This window comes from Somniosus microcephalus, chromosome 1, assembly GCF_052327205.1.
Source record: "Somniosus microcephalus isolate GS21.2 chromosome 1, FLI_Smic_1.0, whole genome shotgun sequence".
NCBI classification, from domain to species: Eukaryota; Metazoa; Chordata; class Chondrichthyes; order Squaliformes; family Somniosidae; genus Somniosus; species Somniosus microcephalus.
This window is the reverse complement of record NC_140987.1, coordinates 247,981,606-248,000,894: the sequence shown is the minus strand read 5'-3', so window position 1 is coordinate 248,000,894 and position 19,289 is coordinate 247,981,606. Positions and strand designations below refer to the sequence as shown.

General features: G+C 43.5%; 1 protein-coding gene across 1 annotated transcript in view; it reads right to left on the bottom strand.

The window, feature by feature from the left end:
- LOC147124696 (zinc finger protein basonuclin-2-like) overlaps positions 1-8,851 on the bottom strand; it is a 246,991-nt gene extending 238,140 nt beyond the window's left edge. The window contains exon 1 of the mRNA XM_085984062.1: positions 8,712-8,851. The gene's annotated coding sequence lies outside the window, so the exon portion shown is untranslated. The remainder of the gene's footprint in view (positions 1-8,711) is intronic.
- Positions 8,852-19,289: the final 10,438 nt, after the last annotated feature.

The window sequence follows — 19,289 nt, the reverse complement described above, 5'->3', positions numbered from 1 at the left end:
ATGAAATGTGAAATAATCAGAGAAAATTCTGGAAATATGTTGGTCAATATCTGAAAAAGATGAGCCAATACATTCGTTGGAACGCATGAACACAAGGCATCAAAGCACTGGAACACTGAAGTCCCATTTGTTCCCTTGTGTAAGAGATTACTTTTATTTCTCAGCCCCTCTCAGACACATTCTTGCACCATCCCTGCACTAAACAGGATAATCCTAGGGTGCAGTCTCTACTGTCTGTCTCTGCAATAGTCTATGTTAATGACTGGAAGATCTTTCTAAAGCTGATTGAATTTTTCTGACACTGCTGTTCTATCTATTAAAGTCTGGTTGATCCTTATTTCAGCGATGGGGAAGTGCAGTTTGGTCTGAGAAACTAGCGAGAGCTTCTCCCATTCACTCCCAGGAATAGAGAGGATTGGACAATGTTCAGTTATCAGTAATACTTTGCTCTCTTGAACCACATTGAGGCAGGAATGTTACACATTGTCAAAGTCCTCTGATAGAGTAGTCTGTACAATATAAACAGCAGAAGCCAAATGGAAAGAAAATCTTTCAGCAGTCAATTCTGAGTGGGGGGGGAGGGGGGGGTGATATGAGGAGGGGGTGGGGCAATGGTTTCTTTGCTACCACAGCTAGCCTATTAAAATTTACCATAGAATGCATCACTCAGTGCAAAGGTCTGGAGACACTATTGACTTTCTGGTTAAATACTTTACCACAATGATTCACTCCGCACTAATAGACTGGCTGCAATGTGAAAACCATCACTTTGGAAACAATTGAGCTCCTTCCAACTGTAAACCATTTCACCGCTCTTAAAGGTTTGGTGACAGAATTTCATACTTGGAGCTTTCATTATCAAAATTCCTGCAACTTTTATTACAAAAAGCAGAAAAAAAGCAAACAGCTCTTGCTACAATCGTGCTTCAGTCAATCTTGGACATGTTAATTGAATTGCTGCAGTATTAAAAAAAACAATATTCACAGGGTACAGATGATCGCTTTTTTTTCTTGTCACGAATTGTTCTGGTGTATTTTCTCTTCTGCCTTTAGCTTTTCCTCTCCCCTCCCCCACCCCCTGCATTCCACAAACCATTCCCTGGCTGCTTGGGTATACACACAAACATCCCTTGGGTGAGTGATACAGTGAGTTGTAGCGTCGCTGAGTGACGGGTGCCAAGTCTGCACCCACCATGGCTTAGTTAATGATTTCAATGGTGCTGAAGTGGGAGGTGTGATATCTTGAGACACAGCATAGCGCAACGTGGTTTCCGGGAAGAACTATACTGCACATGGCTTTATTATTATATACATCAGTAGTCCACCAGGTGGCTCTATTTAACTTCTGCAATAAGGAGGGAGAAGTGTATCGTAGCAAGTAATTATTGTACATGACTTGCATGGTATACACAACTCTTGGTATACATTTCCCAAATGGAACCTATTTTATGTTTCCAAATTCTACTACAGAATTCTGTAACACAAACAAAAGATATGAACTTATTTTCCATATTTACAGATTAAACTTAACCACGGGTTTTCTGTTTCGAAGAGGATGCCTTCTTTCTTGAATAGAACTTTCAGATCTTGTTGTAGGACTTTGACTCATTCTAGGTTGAGCCTGTGGAAAAATTTTTTCCAAGGGCTGACCTTGCTCTACATTTGGACTCTCTAGACTTTCAGGCTGTTTGTCTGCCTGACTACGGCTCAGACTTAAATTCTGACTTTGTCTTGGACTTGTTTCTGGTACGTCTGATGTAGGATTTGCTACTGGTACTCTTTTTTAAATTTGTTTATGGCATCAGGGCGTCGCTGGCAAGGCCAGCATTTATTGCCCATCCCTAGTTGCCCTTGAGAAGGTGGTGGTGGGCCGCCTTCTTGAACCGCTGCAGTCCGTGTGGTGATGGTACTCCCACAGTGCTGTTAGGTAGGGAGTTCCAGGATTTTGACCCAGTGACGATGAAGGATCGACAATATATTTCTAAGTCAGAATGGTGTGTGACTTGGAGGGGAACTTGGAGGTGGTGGTGTTCCCATGCGCCTGCTGTCCTTGTCCTTATAGGTGGAAGAGGTCAGGGTTTGGGAGGTGCTGCCGAAGAAGCCTTGGCAAGTTGCTGCAGTGCATCTTGTAGATGGTACACACTGCAGCCACAGTACGCCAGTGGTGGAGGGAGTGAATGTTTAAGATGGCGGATGGGGTGCCAATCAAGCGGGCTGCTTTGTCCTGGATGGTGTTGAGCTTCTTGAGTGTTGTTGGAGCTGCATTCATCCAGGCAAGTGAAGAGTATTCCATCACACTCCTTACTTGTGCCTTGTAGATGGTGGAAAGGCTTTGGGGAGACAGGAGGTGAGACACTCGCTGCAGAATACCTAGCCTCTGACCTGCTCTTGTTGCCACAGTATTTATATGGCTGGTCCAGTTAAGTTTCTGTGACCCCCAGGATGTTGATAGTGGGGGATTCGGCGATGGTAATGCCATTGAATGTCAAGGGGATGTGATTAGACTCTCGCTTGTTGGAGATAGTCATTGCCTGGCACCTCTGTGGCACGAATGTTACCTGCCACTTATCAGCCCAAGCCTGAACGTCGTCCAGGTCTTGTTGCATACTTATAACAAGACTATCTGACTCATCAGAATAAATTGAATCATCCCAGCTTTCAACTCCTTCCACATCTGTAGGTAAAATATGATCAATGTGAACAAATCTAACCTTTCCATGATCAAACATCTTGTTCAAATATGTGTGAGGGCGATATATCTTCACTACTCTTCGTGGTAACCACTTTAACCATTTATGGTGATGGTTCTTCACTCTAATCTTCTGGTTCAACTTTACACTTCTCTCTCTAACTCTACCTTTATCATGACTCTCTTTCTGCCTTGATTATTTCTCCTCTACGGACTGTGCCAGGTTTGGCTTTAACAATGAGAACCTGGATCGTGGCTGTCGTTTGAGAAACAACTCTGCTGGTTTTCTACCAGTAGTGGTATGAGGAGTATTCCGATAGGTAATCGGAAAATTTGCCAGTTTGTGGTCCAACAACAAATGACGTTCCTTTGGATTTGGATCCAACATTTGCTTTATGAGGGCACGTTTAACAATTTGTACCGTGTGCTCTGCTGCACCATTTGAAGTAGGGTGGTACGGTGGAACTTTGGTATGTTTCAAACCGTTTCTGCTCATGAGCTCTTCTGAACAAAATTGCAGCCCATTATCAGACACAATTTCTTCTGGGAGGCCGTATGAAGGAAATAATCTTTGCAAATTGCCTAGTGTTTTGCTTGTTGTTATTATCCGCATCGGAAACACCTCTACCCACTTCGAGTAACTATCTATCACTATGAACAATTGCTGTCCTTCCAGCTCAGCAAAATCTACATGTAACCTTTGCCACACTCTGGGAGGCCATTTCCATGGCTGTAATGGTACTGGTGGTTTCTTGCTCACCGATTGACATGCTGTACACCGACTGACAATGTACTCTATCTCTTTATCTAAACCTGGCCACTGTGTGCAAAGCTCTTGGTCAAGCACATTCCCAGGTGCTGGTCATGAAGATCTCCTAACAATTTAGACCTGAACCTATTTGGGATAACCACTCTTGTTCCCCACATGATACAATCTTTATCCACTGACAATTCATTCCTATGAACAAATATAGATGGATATCTTCCTCTGATACCTGGTTTGGCCATCCATTTGCTATGTAATCATACACCTTTGACATAACTGGGTCACGTTTGGTTGCCCTACCAATCTCTTCAGCTGTGACTGGCAGCTCATCAATGTATGAGAAATAGAACACTTCTTCCTTATCGGGTGTAACTTGTAATGGGGATGGCAACTTGGACATAGCATCAGCATTACTGTGATCAGCTGATCGTCTGTACTCAATGTCACACGTATACGCTGACAAAATCAAAGCCCATCTCTGCATTCGGGCTGCAGCTAAGGTTGGAACTGAGGACTTTTGATGGAGGATTGCTTTCAGGGGCTTATGGTCAATAACTATGGTAAACTTACGAACAAATTTATGAAACTTCTTGACCCCAAAAATCAATGTCAAAGCTTTCCTTTCGATTTGCGCATAATTCCGCTCACTGGCACTGAGAGTGCGTGAAAGAAAAGCAATTGGTCTCTCCTCCCCGCTATCTAGTACATGAGAGATCACTGCCCCAACTCCGCATGGAGAGGCATAACACGCTAGCTTGATCTCCTTAGATACATCATAGTGAACTAACAAGGTACTGTGAACTAACAAGGTACTCTCTACTAACTGGCTTTTACACTCTTTGAATGCTGTGTCGCATTCTTTTGACCACTTCCAAGGGACCTGTTTTCTCAACAGCTCATTCAGTGGATGTAACAATGTATCCAAGTTTGGGAGGAACTTTCCGTAATAATTCAAAAGACCCAAAAATGATGGAAGTTCAGAGACATTCTTGGGAGTGGGTGCATTTCTGATTGCATCCAGCTTTCCCTTGGTTGGATGTAACCATCTTTGTCTACTCTGTGCCCTAAGTACTCCACTGAGTTTTGAAACAACTCACACTTGTGAGTTGTCACTTGTACTCTGTGCTTCTCTAGCCGTTCGAGCACTTCATTCAACACCACATCATGGATTTGCCTGAAATGAGTATGTCATCCAAATAACACACTACCCCTTCAATCCCTTGCAAAATTTGGTTCATCACCCCCTGGAATATGTTAGGAACAGAAGACACTCCAAATGGTAGCCTATTGATCTGATATAGGCCTCAGTGAGTATTTATAGTCAAGCATGACTTGGACTCTTCAATTAACTCAAGTTGTAGGTAGGCATTTGTTCAATCTAACTTCGAAAAGGTCTGGCCACCTGTCAGCTTGTGAACAAATCTTCCACATTTGGCAACGTATTGAGTAGATTACACTCTAGAACCTGGTTTGCAGTTACCTTATAATCACTACACAACCTTACCTTACCATCTGACTCAGGTAGAACAATGGGTGTAGCCCAAATACTCAGATCTACCTTAGAGATAATGTTCTCCGTTTCTAGTCTTTTGAGTTCTTGCTCAACTTTCTCCTCGAGTGCGTATGGCACAGGACGTGGCTTGCAGTAAACTGGTCCTGCGTCCTTCTGCACTCTGACACTCGCCTTGAAGTCTTGGATCGGGCTGCCTGTTTCACTGAACACCTTCGGAGACTGCTTGATGATATCATCTTTCGATGCAAATTTAGCTTCCACACAAAAAATCTCATTCCAATCCAGCTTCAGTGATCCCAACCAATTTCTATCTATCAAGGTAGGCTTGTCGCCTGCCACTACTATGAGAGGCAAGCTCTGACACTGATCCTTGTATTTCACTGGTATGGTGACACTTCCTACTACAGGGATTTGCTCACCTGAGTAGCCTCGCAGCTCTCCCTTCGATTTCTCTAGTCGATAATCACGCAACTTGTCGTGATATAGTGATTCCGGTATTATGCTCACCGTGATTTCCATGGGTATCCTGGTTCCTGTGACGTGTACTTGGATGACGATACCTCGTGAATCGCTGTTAGATACCTTCGTGCTCCTGATGACGTGATTCTCCAGAAACTCCTCATCCTGCTGTTTCTCGTCAACGGTATGTAATGTCTGGCGATTTCTACTTCTAGCATTGCCAGTCGGTTTACTCTTCTGTCGGCACGCCTTCGCAAGATGCACAGTTTTCTTGCAGTAGAAACACTCTGCCTTCACATATGGACAGCTTTGAGCGTGTGTTGTCCCAGGCACCGATAGCACGACTTCAATGCACTGTTACCTTGGCCAGGTGCTGAGGCCTTGGGGCCCAATTGCCTTTGACTTTTAGCAAGCAGCCGATTCACCTTGGTTGTCTGATGACTGGAACTGGCGCGGAAATCTCGGGAGTATCGGTTGGCCATATCCATCGACATAGCTGTCTGACAAGCTAAGCCAAAAGTCAAGTTAGGGGTTGTCAGTAATTTACTTCTGATATGTTCATTTTTCAACCCACAAACAAAACGATCACGCAAAGCTCGGTCCTGAAGGTTTCTAAAATGACAGTGAATGGATAGCTTTTTTTTAAAGCTACAACGTACTCATTGATACCCTCATCATTTAATTGATCGTGTGTTCCAAAACGATAACTTTCAGCAATTTCCAAGGGCTCAGGACTGTAGTGCTGTTAGAATCTCCTTCAGTGGCGTGTCCTTTGGCTTGGCGGAAACAAGCATATTTTTCAGGGTTTCTTACACCTCGGGGCCTGCTTCAGTCAAAAAAATAGCCCATTTCATTTCTAAAACCACCCGGTTACAGTTTACATCATTGGGGACTTCGACAATACTATTCGTGGTGAAAAACATTTCTAGCTGCTCCACATACGCTCCGAAAGTCTCTCGGTCGTGATGGAACTCACCCAAGTGCCCCATTATTCCCATAGGCGCAGCTGTCTGGACTCTGGCAACGTCAACAGTTCAACCACGTGTGCTCGAAAGTTACCTCTGATTTTTTCGACAAAACGAAGAACCTCTAACAATCCTTCTGTCAGTTGGCAGGATTATCCCCCAACAAAAATTTCAGCTAGGGAATCCGCAATTGCATCCTCATCACCAATGGCTTCCAGTAAGAACTGTACTGCATATGGCTTTATTATTATATAAATCAGTAGTCCACCAGGTGGCTCTATTACAGCAGGGTATTACTGGCATTGTCCCAGGCACAGACTGTGCTTCCAACAAGGGAAGGACTCCGCCAAGGAGAGGCAGCCCTATTACTCTCACACACCTCATTAGTTTCAGAGCAGTATAGGCAGAGGTCCAGAACTGATGACCTCACTAACCCTCTTACCAGGGATAGCACAGGGAGGCTAATTTGGGCAACTAGGGGGAAAATAAATAAAAGAAGCCTTAACCAACACATCCCCTCCCCCCACCATATCCATACGCACAGACATAAAGGCATTTATTCAACACACCTGCCAGGCAAGAACCGTGGGAAGGGTTAAAATTGGGCGAGGTGACTCACCAGCTCCAAGTCACTCTGTGCCCACCCCGGTGCTAGTTTCTCTTCGCCAACTTTCAAGCTATCCCAGGCTTCCGCTCCATGTAAAGCTCGCGACCCGATGATGTCATTGGTGCCACAAGACTATATTAACCAGAACTGCAGGGTGGGGGGGGGAGCTGGGTTACCGTGGTCAGAAGAGGCCACGGTCAGTTTCATTCTTTATTCTGCGGGAGGAGTTTCTTGGGAGACCAGGAGTGGCTCGTCTGAGCTCTGGAGGGAATCCTTAGGCTTCCCCCGCCCCACCAGCATACATTTGGAAAACGCACTCCCTCTCCAGCACTCACCTCATGCCGCACGCCGTTCCCTTGGCTCCCCGGCTCCTGCCCCTGGTCCTGGCCACCGCCTCCGACATCATTCCCTCCGGCTTCGGGTGGGGGACAGATTTGAAATACTGAAACCATGCCCAGTTGCTCAAATCTCCAGCACTCGCTTCCTTTACTACTTCCTGTCAGCCTCTCACGCTTTGATCCCCTCACACAACCCATCCCGTCCTGACTTAAAATCAATCCTAAAATGTGTGACGCGTTCTGAGTTCCATCAACAACAACTTGCATTTATACAGCGCCTTTAATGTAGTAAAACATCCCATGGCACTTCACAGGAGCGATTATCAGATGCATTTTGACACCGAGCCACATAAGGAGACATTAGGACAGGTGACAAAGAGGTAAGTTTTAAGGAGCGCCTTAAAGGAGGAGAGAGAGGCGGAGAGGTTTAGGGAGGAATTCCAGAGCTCAGGGCCTAGGCAGCTGTACAAAAGATGTACCTTGCTTCACCAAGCTCTTGATGGGATGTTTGTGACTGTGAGGTCATTGTGAGGGATGAATTGAGAGCCGTAAATCAGCGTTTTATGGCTCAGTGCCTTAAAACACTGTGGCTGAGCTACTGGATAATGTGAGGAAAGGAGTTCTATTTCGATTTCACATGCTACTTAAAGGGAAGAAAATTCCTAACCCTGATTTTAACCCCCGTACCTGACAAGAATGGGGCATGCGAAGGGAATGGGAGGTTAAATTAGAAGCCTGACCAGCCCTTCCCCATCAATGAGATACTAACCCTTCAAACACAACACTCCCCATCATCATCTTCACGGAGACTTCATCTCCTGCTCTCTCCTCTCCGTACCAATGGAAACAGTTCATGACATCAGGCGGGTGTAGAAGGCCAGGAGGTTAATGTCTCACTTCTCAAAATGAAGGCAGGCCTTCCCCATGTGAAGAATCAACAGATTCAATAGTAACTTTCAAAAGGGAATTGGATAAATACTTGAAAAGGAAACATTTGCAGGGCTATGGGGAAAGAGCAGGGGAGTGGGATTAATTGGATAGCTCTTTCCGAATGGCCTCATGCTGTGCTGTGTCATTCTACGATATTTAAAGTGCTGCAGGGAGGCATCACTCTGGTGGAGAATGTGCTACGTAGAGGGCACAAAAAGACAAAAAGGGAAACACTCCGAGCAAGGGTTCTTCTTAAAGGGACGAGTTTACAACCCAAATTGTTCCAATAGTAATTTTTATTGAAAAGGCCATTATAGCCAAACTTTTGTTATTTTCATTTGGGATGGGGGGATAACAGGCCTTAAGTAAACTGTGCGTTTTAATACTGGTCCTACTGTTGCAATTTATACAGACAATATTGCTCACACATTCTAATCTACTCACTCAGTTACTAGGGAGAGATATTAGCCTAGCCACAGCAGGTACACATTTCTTCAGACTAGCATTTTCTCCACTAGCTCTCTGCTCAGGTAGGGAGGACATCAACAAAAATCTTGCTGGACAGCAATGGAGCATCACATTATCTATCCTGAAACAAAATCAGGACAGGGTTAGGGTACAAATGGCAGTGTGCTGTCCCACAGTTTGGTAAAGTTCACACAGAGAAGTTACCAGACACTTGCAGCAGTCCAAGAGTTTCCACAATCCCTATCCCTTTAAGTGTATACATTTTAGTACAAATCTACAAACTCCATGAAGCTGTGCTGAATGATATTGAGATTTCACAAGCTTGGTTTATACTGCTGATGAGCATGCATTTATGACCCAGGCGCTTTTTTAGCTTACTTTTTCTTTTGAAACTCACAGTGACTCACAGTTCCAAGATCCAGTATCCTATTTCATAAAAGCCCTTCCTGTCAACTTCACCAACTTTGCCATGTTGCACATTTTTTTTTATTTGACTGACTGAAAACTAATTCCCAAAGTACTCTCTGGTGTAAGCACTGCGATGAATTTCTGAAGACCAAAAAAATGTCTGTGTGAGAAGGCAGTCGCTCCTGTGGTTCTCTGTATTAATATCCCGAAAAGCTGAGAGGCTGAATCAACAAAAATACCAAAAAGATTGAAACAACAACAAAAAGACCAGACTTTAGAATTTTAGTTCAATGGCATTAATTAGATGAGTGGTTTTTCTGCTTAACTCTCTTAAAGCTAAGCGCCCTGGCCAGCACAGAAAATTTTGAAAAAGTGTTGGGGCTGAACAAAAGCACGGTTATGTCGTGGAGAGGAAGGACTCAGTTACATTCGATTGTCAGTAGTTTGGACAGGGCGGCATGCTGTGTAACTAGACTGCACAAGTTATTTCTGGCAGGCTTCTTGGCTTCATAAAAGTTACGCAGATGTGTAGTCTGTACAAGTAATGTACTGCAGCCTTTAAATTCACTAAAACAACTTTTTTTGACACAAAATAACAAACGGAAAAAGGGATAGCAGAAGAAAAAGTAACTGTTATAGGAGGCAGTTGTGTTTTAAATTCTAACCGAGACAATGCAAGAATGCCAGGCAATGTACTAAAGGTGTCATTCTTTTATTGGACAAAGACTTCTTTTAATTGGGGACTTCTAACTGGTGTGGTCTTCTGGCTACTGTTAGACTTCAGCTTCTAAGCTCTGGTGAGAAAAATAGCCTTTCATTGACAGTATTTAAAGAACACAAGAGCAATAAATTATTGGCAGTGAAATCAAAAATCCTTTAAGGGCTTTTTTTATGCAATGTCCCTTCAAGATTTTTTTATTAAATTCTTCAATCCAGCTGCTACTTGCCAAACCAAATCCATGTCCCCGGTAACAATCCTGTTCCATTATTTTGTTTAAGCAGTCTGTCTCCATTGAACATATTCCAATTCCTGCTAGCCCAGAAAATGCACCAAATCTATTACAAGCCTTGCCTTTTAACCTACGGCATTCACAGTGAACAGGGTTTCAGTCACAGCAGACATTCTGTTCAACAGACGCAAGGAACCAACACACAGAACTAGCTGACAGCAGCATACACAGACAGGCAGCAGACCTGTATTAACTTACGTTGCCTTGTACCTCAGACTGCATGGTTAGTAACTGCCTTCTGCCAGACGTCAAGAGCTCTACTTAGACAACAAGCGAAGAAGAAGTCTGATCGTGTGGGCAAGCACTTCCTCCTAAAAGTTAGGCCATAAGCAGCAACGTTCAGGTGAACATCTTGCATTAGGTATCTGCTACGCTACTGAGTTGAACATCTTCCAAGCCCTCAAATTTACAACCAAAAAAATAATTTTAAAAGATATTTAAATCAAAAGGTATTAAGCTTCCACTTCTGTTGAACGATCGTGCTCATTCCTGGTATCTCTATCAAGTTTGCAAAGTTCAAAGGTACTGAACTGCAGAGTGACAGAGTTTTGGGTGCCACAGGTCATCCTATTGAGATATAGAAGGGACTTGTTGCGACACAACAATCAGCTCAGATATTGGCTTTAGTAGCAGCGCTGTACACACAAGAACACAAAGATGCTGGTTAATGGAAATCCATGCAGTGTTTGCACAATGCTCTTGCTAAGCAGAGAACTGATAAATTCAATGACAATCGGGGTGATTTTCTCTTAATACGTTTGCACTCCACAGGAGAGCTAACCTTTCATGTGGTGACGTGTAGGAGGCAGCCCTTCGCTATGGACACAGAGCAGAGGCACTACTACAATGTGGACATCATCATTCAGAAGGCAGAGATTGTCTGGCCTACTTCAGCCAGGCACATCAAGCCTAAGCATGGGCCGGGGTCTGGGCCAGGAGGCCTGGGGCCTGGAACTGGCAACCTGGAGCTGAACCTGGGGCTGGGCCTCACTCTTCTACACCATAGTAGCACTGTTCCAAGGGCCCAATTTTCAGAAAATACTTCCCAAATCATGGCTTGCACTGGCACTGCATTGTGAATCAATCAATCGTCCTTGTGGCTAAGTGACAGTATTGTGGAATTGTTGTGCTGTCCAGACTTCTGCCAATGCCTTCTGCAGCAAGCTACTAAGAGGCTCATGGTAGCAACAACAACATCTTGTATTTATATAGCGCCTTTAACATAGTAAAATGTCCCAATGCGCTTCACAGGAGTGTCATCAGACAAAATTTGACACCGGGCCACATAAGGAGATATTAGGACAGGAGACCAAAAAGCTTGGTCAAAGAGTTAGCCTTTAAGGAGTGTCTTAAAGGAGGAGAGAGAGGTGGAGAGATTAAGTGGGGGAACTCCAGAGCTTAGGGCCATAGTTTGAGACTGCATGCTATTGCAGATTCTGGCCACCAGGTGACAGTGTGGAACAGATTTATCATTGAAACTTTTTGATTGCCTTTTTATTTCTGAGTAACTGAAATTTCTAATGTCCAAAATAAGTGTTGAAACAAAATAAAAGATTCAAGCAACACGTATTTTACAATTATATGATAAAATTTATCCAGAGTTGTCATTTGTGTCTTCTAATACCGTCATTAGAGTTTTTACTTCAAGTTCTCAGTCTCTCTCAAAAGGATGAGCTTTATCGTAATATGTTTGCCCAGAGTTGAAGTTTAATTGTGCACTCTGAACATGTGCAGTATACCTACTTTCCCAGGATGCATCAGCCAGCTGTAGTGGTGGAATAATTTTCTTTAGCTTCTAGCAACTTCTGCTATTTTTTATTCAAAATTATTCTGAATAAAAGCGCGAAGACAAATTTCCGAAGTTTTATTCAGGTAAAGTTTAGTATGAGTTTATTCCCTAAAACAAAGAGGTTATATCTGTGTCTGAGAGAGAGAAAATGAGAAAAAATGACACTGTCATGATTACATTCCCATTGTAGCTTTCGTTTTGTGTCCTATAAACTTCAAAAAGTGTATTAAGTTGTAGGATGAATGAGAGCGAGGCGATCAGCGAGACAGAGATCAGGAGAGAAAATCTTCTTTCATGCTAATAGTTCAATTTTTTTAAAAAGCAGTTGAATTTTGAAGCCAATTAATTACCTCAACAGGCTACAGTGGCTTAGTGGAATTGGTAACATAGAAACATAGAAGATAGGAGCAGGAGTAGGCCATTCGGCCCCTCGAGCCTGCTCCGCCATTCAATGAGATCATGGCTGATCATCCAAATTCAGTACCATGTCCCTGCCTTCTCCCCATATCCCTTGATCCCTTTAGCCTTAAGAAATATATCCAACTCCTTCTTGAATATATTTAATGAATTGGTCTCCATGGCCTTCTGTGGTAGAGAATTCCACAGGTTCACCACTCTCTGGGTGAAGAAATTCCTCCTCATCTCAGTCCTAAATGGCTTACCCCTTATCCTTAGACTGTGACCCCTGGTTCTGGACTCCCCGACCATCGGGAACATCCTTCCCGCATCTAGTCTGTCCAGGCCTGACAGAATTTTATAAGTTTCAATGAGATCCCTTCTCATTCTTCTAAACTCCAGCAAGTACAAGCCCAATCGACCCAATCTCTCCTCATATGTCATTCCTGCCATCCCAGGTATCAGCCTGGTGAATCTTCGCTGAAGTCCTTCCATGGCAAGAACATCCTTCCTCGGATAAGGCGACCAAAACGGCACACAATACTCAAAATGTGGTCTCACCAAGGCCCTGTACAACTGCAGCAAGACATCCTTGTTCCTGTACTCGAACCCTCTGCTACGAAGGCCAACATACCATTTGCCTTCTTAACCGCCTGCTGCACCTGCGTGCTTACCTTCAGTGACTGGTGCACAAGGACACCCAGGTCTCATTGCACTTCCCCTTCTCCCAATCTATTGCCATTCAGATAATAATCTGCCTTCCTGTTTTTGACACCAAAGTGGATAACCTCGCATTTATCCACGTTATATTGCATCTGCCATGCTTCTGCCCAATCACCCAACCTGTCCAAATCATCCTGGAGTTTCTCGGCATCCTCCTCACAGCACACACACCCACCCAGCTTTGTGTCATCTGCAAACTTGGAGATATTACATCTAGTTCCCTCGTCTAGATCATTAATATATATTGGTACTGACCTAGCAACTGAGAGGTGTGAATTCAAACTTGTGAATCTGAACTCAATGACCTAGAAATTAGTCTCGGGCGGTGGCGCAGAGTGGGTGGTATCGGATCGGCCGCCCGTTATACGCAGTGCCTGATTATTCAGTTCCACTGCGGTCAATGCTGACTATCAGACGTTGCATTTACAGGTAGACGATCCAATTCCACCCGTTTTGCGCCACCGTCCAAGACAAATTTTTAGGCCAATAAATCTGGTAATTTATGGGCTGGCACCAGGAAAAATAGTCACCAATTGTTGTAAAATATCAACTAATCAAGGAAAGAGGTTCTGCTGAGGGAGTTTGAGCAGCTAGGGGCCAAATTAAAAAGCAGAACCACAAGGGTAATAATCTCTGGATTACTACCTGAGCCACGAGCAAATTTGGCTAGGGTAAATAAAATCAGAGAGTTAAATACGTGGCTCAAAGACTGGTGTGGGAGAAATGGGTTTTGCTTCTTGGGACACTGGCATCAGTACTGGGATGGGAGAGAGCTGTTCCGTTGGGGTGGACTTCACTTGGCCAGTGCTGGGACTAGAATCCTGGCGAATCGAATAACTAGGGCTGTAGAGAGAGCTTTAAACTAATTAGTGGGGGGGAGGTTTCAAGAGAGCGAAAAATAAAAATGTCAGCGGAGAAGGCAATAGAGCAAGGTAGCAGTGGGGGAATTAAAAACCAGAGCGTGTCAGGAAGGGACAGAATGTATAAAGATAAAGGTAGAGTAGTAAAGGGGGTAAAAGCAGGAATAAATTGTCACAAAACATATTTAAAAGTTCTTTATCTGAATGCACGCAGCATTCGTAACGAAATAGATGAGTTGACGGTACAAATAACTACACATGAGTATGATCTGGTGGCCATTACAGAAACATGGCTGCAAGGTGACCATGACTGGGAACTTAACATCCAAGGGTATTTGACAATTAGGAAGGACAGACAGGAAGGAAAGGGAGGTGGGGTGGCTATGTTAATAAAGGATGGAATCACTGCAATAGTGAGAAATGATATTGGGTCAAAGGATCAGGATAGTGAAACAGTTTGGGTGGAGATAAGGATTAATAAGGAGAAAAAGTCACTAGTGGGCGTAGTCTATAGGCCTCCTAACAGTTGCAACTCTGTTGGTCGGAGTATAAATCAGGAAATAGTTGGGGCTTGTAATAAGGGAACAGCTATAATCATGGGGGATTTTAACTTTCATATTGACTGGACAAATCAAATTGGGCAGGGCAACCTTGAGGAAGAGTTCATAGAGTGCATTAGGGATGGGTTCCTTGAGCAGTATGTAACTGAACCAACCAGGGGGCAGGCAATCTTAGATCTGGTCCTGTGTAATGAGACAGGATTAATAAAAATGTCCTAGTAAAGGATCCCCTTGGAATGAGTGACCATAACATGGTTGAATTCCGAATTCAGTTGGAGGGTGAGAGAGTTGGATCTCAAACCAGCGTACTAAGCTTAAATAAAGGAGACTATGAAGGTATGAGAGCAGACTTGACTAAAGTGGACTGGGAAAATAGATTAAAGTGTAAGACGGTACATGAGCAGTGGTGTACATTCAAGGAGATATTTCACAACTTTCAAGAAAAATATATTCCAGTGAGGAAAAAGGGGAGTAAAAGAAAAGACAGCCATCCGTGGCTAAGTAAAGTAATAAAGGATAGTATCTGACTGAAAACAAGGGCATATAAAGTAGCCAAATCTAGTGGGAGGATAGAAGGTTGGGAAGCATTTAAAAGCCAGCAAAGAATAACTAAAAGATTAATTAAGAAAGGGAAGATAGATTATGAAAGTAAACTAGCAAAAAATATAAAAACAGATAGCAAGAGTTTCTACAGTTATATAAAAAGAAAAAGGGTGGCTAAAGTGAATGTTGGTCCCTTAGAGGACGAGACCGGGAAATTAGTGGTGGGGAACATGGAGATGGCAAAAACGCTGAACAAATATTTTGTATCAGTCTTTACAGTAGAGGACGCAAAAAATATCCCAACATTGGACAAACAGGGGGCTATGGGGGGGGGGGGGAGGAGGAGCTAAACACGATTAAAATCACTAAGGAGGTGGTACTCGGTAAGATAATGGGACTAAAGGCGGATAAATCCCCTGGACCTGATGGCTTACATCCTAGGGTCTTGAGAGAAGTAGCGGTAGGGATTGTGGATGCATTGGTGGTAATTTTCCAAAACTCCCTGGATTCAGGAAAGGTCCCAGCAGATTGGAAAACTGCTAATGTAACATCCTTATTTAAAAAGGGAGGCAGACAAAAGGCTGGAAACTATAGACCAGTTAGCCTAACATTTGTGGTTGGTAAAATGTTGGAGTCCATTATTAAGGAAGCAGTGACAGGACACTTGGATAAGCATAATTTAATCAGACAGAGTCAGCATGGTTTTACGAAGGGGAAGTCATGTTTGACAAATTTGCTCGAATTCTTTGAAGATGTAACAAACAGGGTGGATAAAGGGGAACCAGTGGATGTAGTGTATTTGGACTTCCAAAAGGCATTTGACAAGGTGCCACACAAAAGATTACTGCACAAGATAAAAAATCACAGGATTGGGGGCAATATACTGGCATGGGTGGAAGATTGGCTATCTAACAGAAAACAGAGAGTTGGGATAAATGGTTCATTCTCGGGTTGGCAATCAGTAACTAGTGGTGTTCCGCAGGGGTCAGTGCTGGGACCCCAACTCTTTACAATCTATATTAACGATTTGGAGGAAGGGACCGAGTGCAACGTATCCAAGTTTGCTGACGATGCAAAGATGGGAGGGAAAGCAGTGAGTGAGGAGGACATAAAAAACCTGCAAAAGGACATAGACAGGCTAAGTGAGTGGGCAGAGATTTGGCAGATGCAATATAATGTTGGAAAGTGTGAGGTTATGCACTTTGGCAGAAAAAAGCAAAGAGCAAGTTATTATCTAAATGGAGAGAAACTGCAAAGTGCTACAGCACAAAGGGATCTGGGGGTCCTGGTGCATGAAACACAAAGTTAGTATGCAGGTACAGCAGGTGATCAGGTAGGCCAATGGAATCTTGGCTTTTATTGCAAGGGGGATGGAGTATAAAAACAGGGAAGTCTTGCTGCAGTTATACAGGGTACTGGTGAGGCCACACCTGGAATACTGCGTACAGTTTTGGTTTCCATATTTAAGAAAAGATATACTTGCTCTCGAGGCAGTTCAGAGAAGGTTCACTCGGTTGATTCCGGAGATGAGGGGGTTGACTTATGAGGAAAGGTTGAGTAGGTTGGGCCTCTACTCATTGGAATTCAGAAGAATGAGAGGCGATCTTATCGAAACATATAAGATTGTGAGGGGGCTTGATCGGGTGGATGTGGTGAGGATGTTTCTACTGATGGGTGAGACAAGAACTAGGGGGCATAATCTTAGAATAAGGGGCTGCCCTTTCAAAACTAAGATGAGGAGAAACTTCTTTACTCAGAGGGTAGTAAATCTATGGAATTTGCTACCCCAGAGAGCTGTGGAAGCTGCGACATTAAATAAATTTAAAACGGAGATAGACAGTTTCCTAGCTGATAAGGGAATAAGGGGTTACGGGGAGAGGGCAGGGAAGTGGACGTGAATCTAAGTTCGGATCAGCCATGATCCTATTGAATGGCGGAGCAGGCCCGAGGGGCCGTATGGCCTACTCCTGCTCCTACTTCTTAAGTTCTAATGAACCTGCCATTGATTGACTTACACATGGCTCTGGTTCCACAATATGCGGTTGATTCTCAACACCAGTCTGGTGTGCCTTAGCAAACAACTTAATTATAAAACAATTGCTGCAATATGAGAAATATCAGATGGACCCATCGACACTGACACAGGTATCAGATCAGGACCGACCTGGGTAATCCCAGTCCACTTGAGCCTGCAAAGTCCTTCTCACCAACATCTAGGGACTGGTGTCCAAGTGGGAGAGGCACTGCCGTACTCAGCACCATATCTATCAGCAAACATCCCAGACTCCTCCGTCACCAGGGAGAGCAAGAGAAGAGGGCAGACTGAAAAGCAGAAAGAGTTAAGGAGAGAAAACCAGAAGCAGGAGGAAGACAGAGAGAAACATCACTCAGAAGAGAGAGGTGAGAAACCATATTCTTGGACTTACTGAGTCCAAAACCACAGGAGATGAACTAGTTTAAAAGAATCCATATGATGCCAACGTCCGTAACGTGGCAGCAAAGGTCTTATTCCCACTAGCAGAGAAAGGTAATTTAGGATCCATATCTTGCAGACTTGAAAAATATGGTATTTTGAAATTTGAAACTGGGGGAATGTAGAAGATAAATATTCCACTTGATCTTGCTACCTCCATCTTTGATCAAATGTCTCTTAATAAACTATTTCTTTGACTTTGCCTTTGGTTCCCTCCCCTTAATCTTTCCCAGCCCTTCATTGGAGGCTTTTTATTCCTCTTGTAAATCTCTCTGAGATCTTCTTCCATGCAACGGGGCGCAATATAAATGCAAATTTTACTGTAGTGTATTTATATCCCAGCTTCATAATAAGTTACAATATAATAATATTGCAAGGCACAGAGAAGTATAAACCACCGATGATCAGACTGTCAATTTATCGTCACGATCATCATATCCAGTAGAGCTTTTCTGACATCAACAGAAACTCTGTTCCAAAGTCTACAAGTTGGCATTTCCATCAGTGCATATGGAAAAACAATTCCAGGAAAAGAATACCAGGATTCTGGCATGCCATAGTTCCCAGTATTTATATCAAAGTTCTTCCAACAGTCACATACAACAATTTAGGAACATCCTAAAATGTTACAGTCAAATGACTGAATTTAATTCCTATTGTGACATTTGTGACAATGCAATGTGCAGTTAGTGTTAAGGCCCCAATGAAAAGATTTTGTGCATGCAGTTTTAGTTCAGTAAGTGAATGTTAAAGAGTTACTACATCACCATCAGTGCCCCTTTATGACCAGCAGTTACACAGATTGGACATTTTTTTTTGGATTATTCCTGTCTGCCTATTTGTATTTTGTTTAAGCAGTTGATGCTGACAATTTCTGAATTGCTGAATTGGAGAATTGACTGAATAAGAATGCTGGATTAACAATGGTGGAGTTAGATGGGGAACCAGTGTAGGTTAGTTCAACTCCTTCATACTGTTGGGCTCAGTATCTCTCCCCAGGTTGCTGCTCTCTTGAGGTCTTTAATACTCAGAGGAGCAACCTGGGGAGCGATACTGGGCTCAGGGGAAATCTTCCCCAGCATACCTTAACCCAAATCTTCCCCAACATCCCTTAACCAAAACCTCAGAACAGCACCGCTTTCCATTTAATGCACCAATGTGAATTTTTCCATTTCCCATATCAGCCAACCCTTTTGCCTCCCTGAGTGCCAGTCAGCACTGAATTGTACGAAGCTTTGAGTTGTGGACCTGCCCACTCCAGTCAATAAGTTGGCACTACCCGTTGAGACTGGATTGAAACCCACCACACCAAACTAATCTCTACATCAAGAACAACAGAAAAGGCTGGAGACACTCAGGAGGTCAAGCAGTGTCTGTGGAGAGATCAGGCAAGACCTTTCAGGATTGGAACCTTCCTCATCACTGCATGTAGTCTCCACATATCAGTGCTTTAGAAAATACACTGCCTCGTCCCCTCATAGTAGAGTCATGCGCAAGCATTGTGTGTCTGCTGTAACACTGCAGTTCTACTGCAAATATCATTTCACGTCATTGTAAGATTACTCAATTGGAACAGGCCTGCCTATATGTCCATGTGTGTATGTGATACAGACAGTATAGGCAATATCAACGACAGCTTGCAATTACAGGAAACTTTGTATTATCCGAAGGCTAAATATCCGGCAAGCTCGAGCCACCGGCAAAAATCAGGAGCCGTTTTGTTAGGTTTTTTTTCTTCTCGTGGCTTTCTTTTCTTCTCGTGGCTTTTTTTTCAACAGTCAGGCTCTGCAAA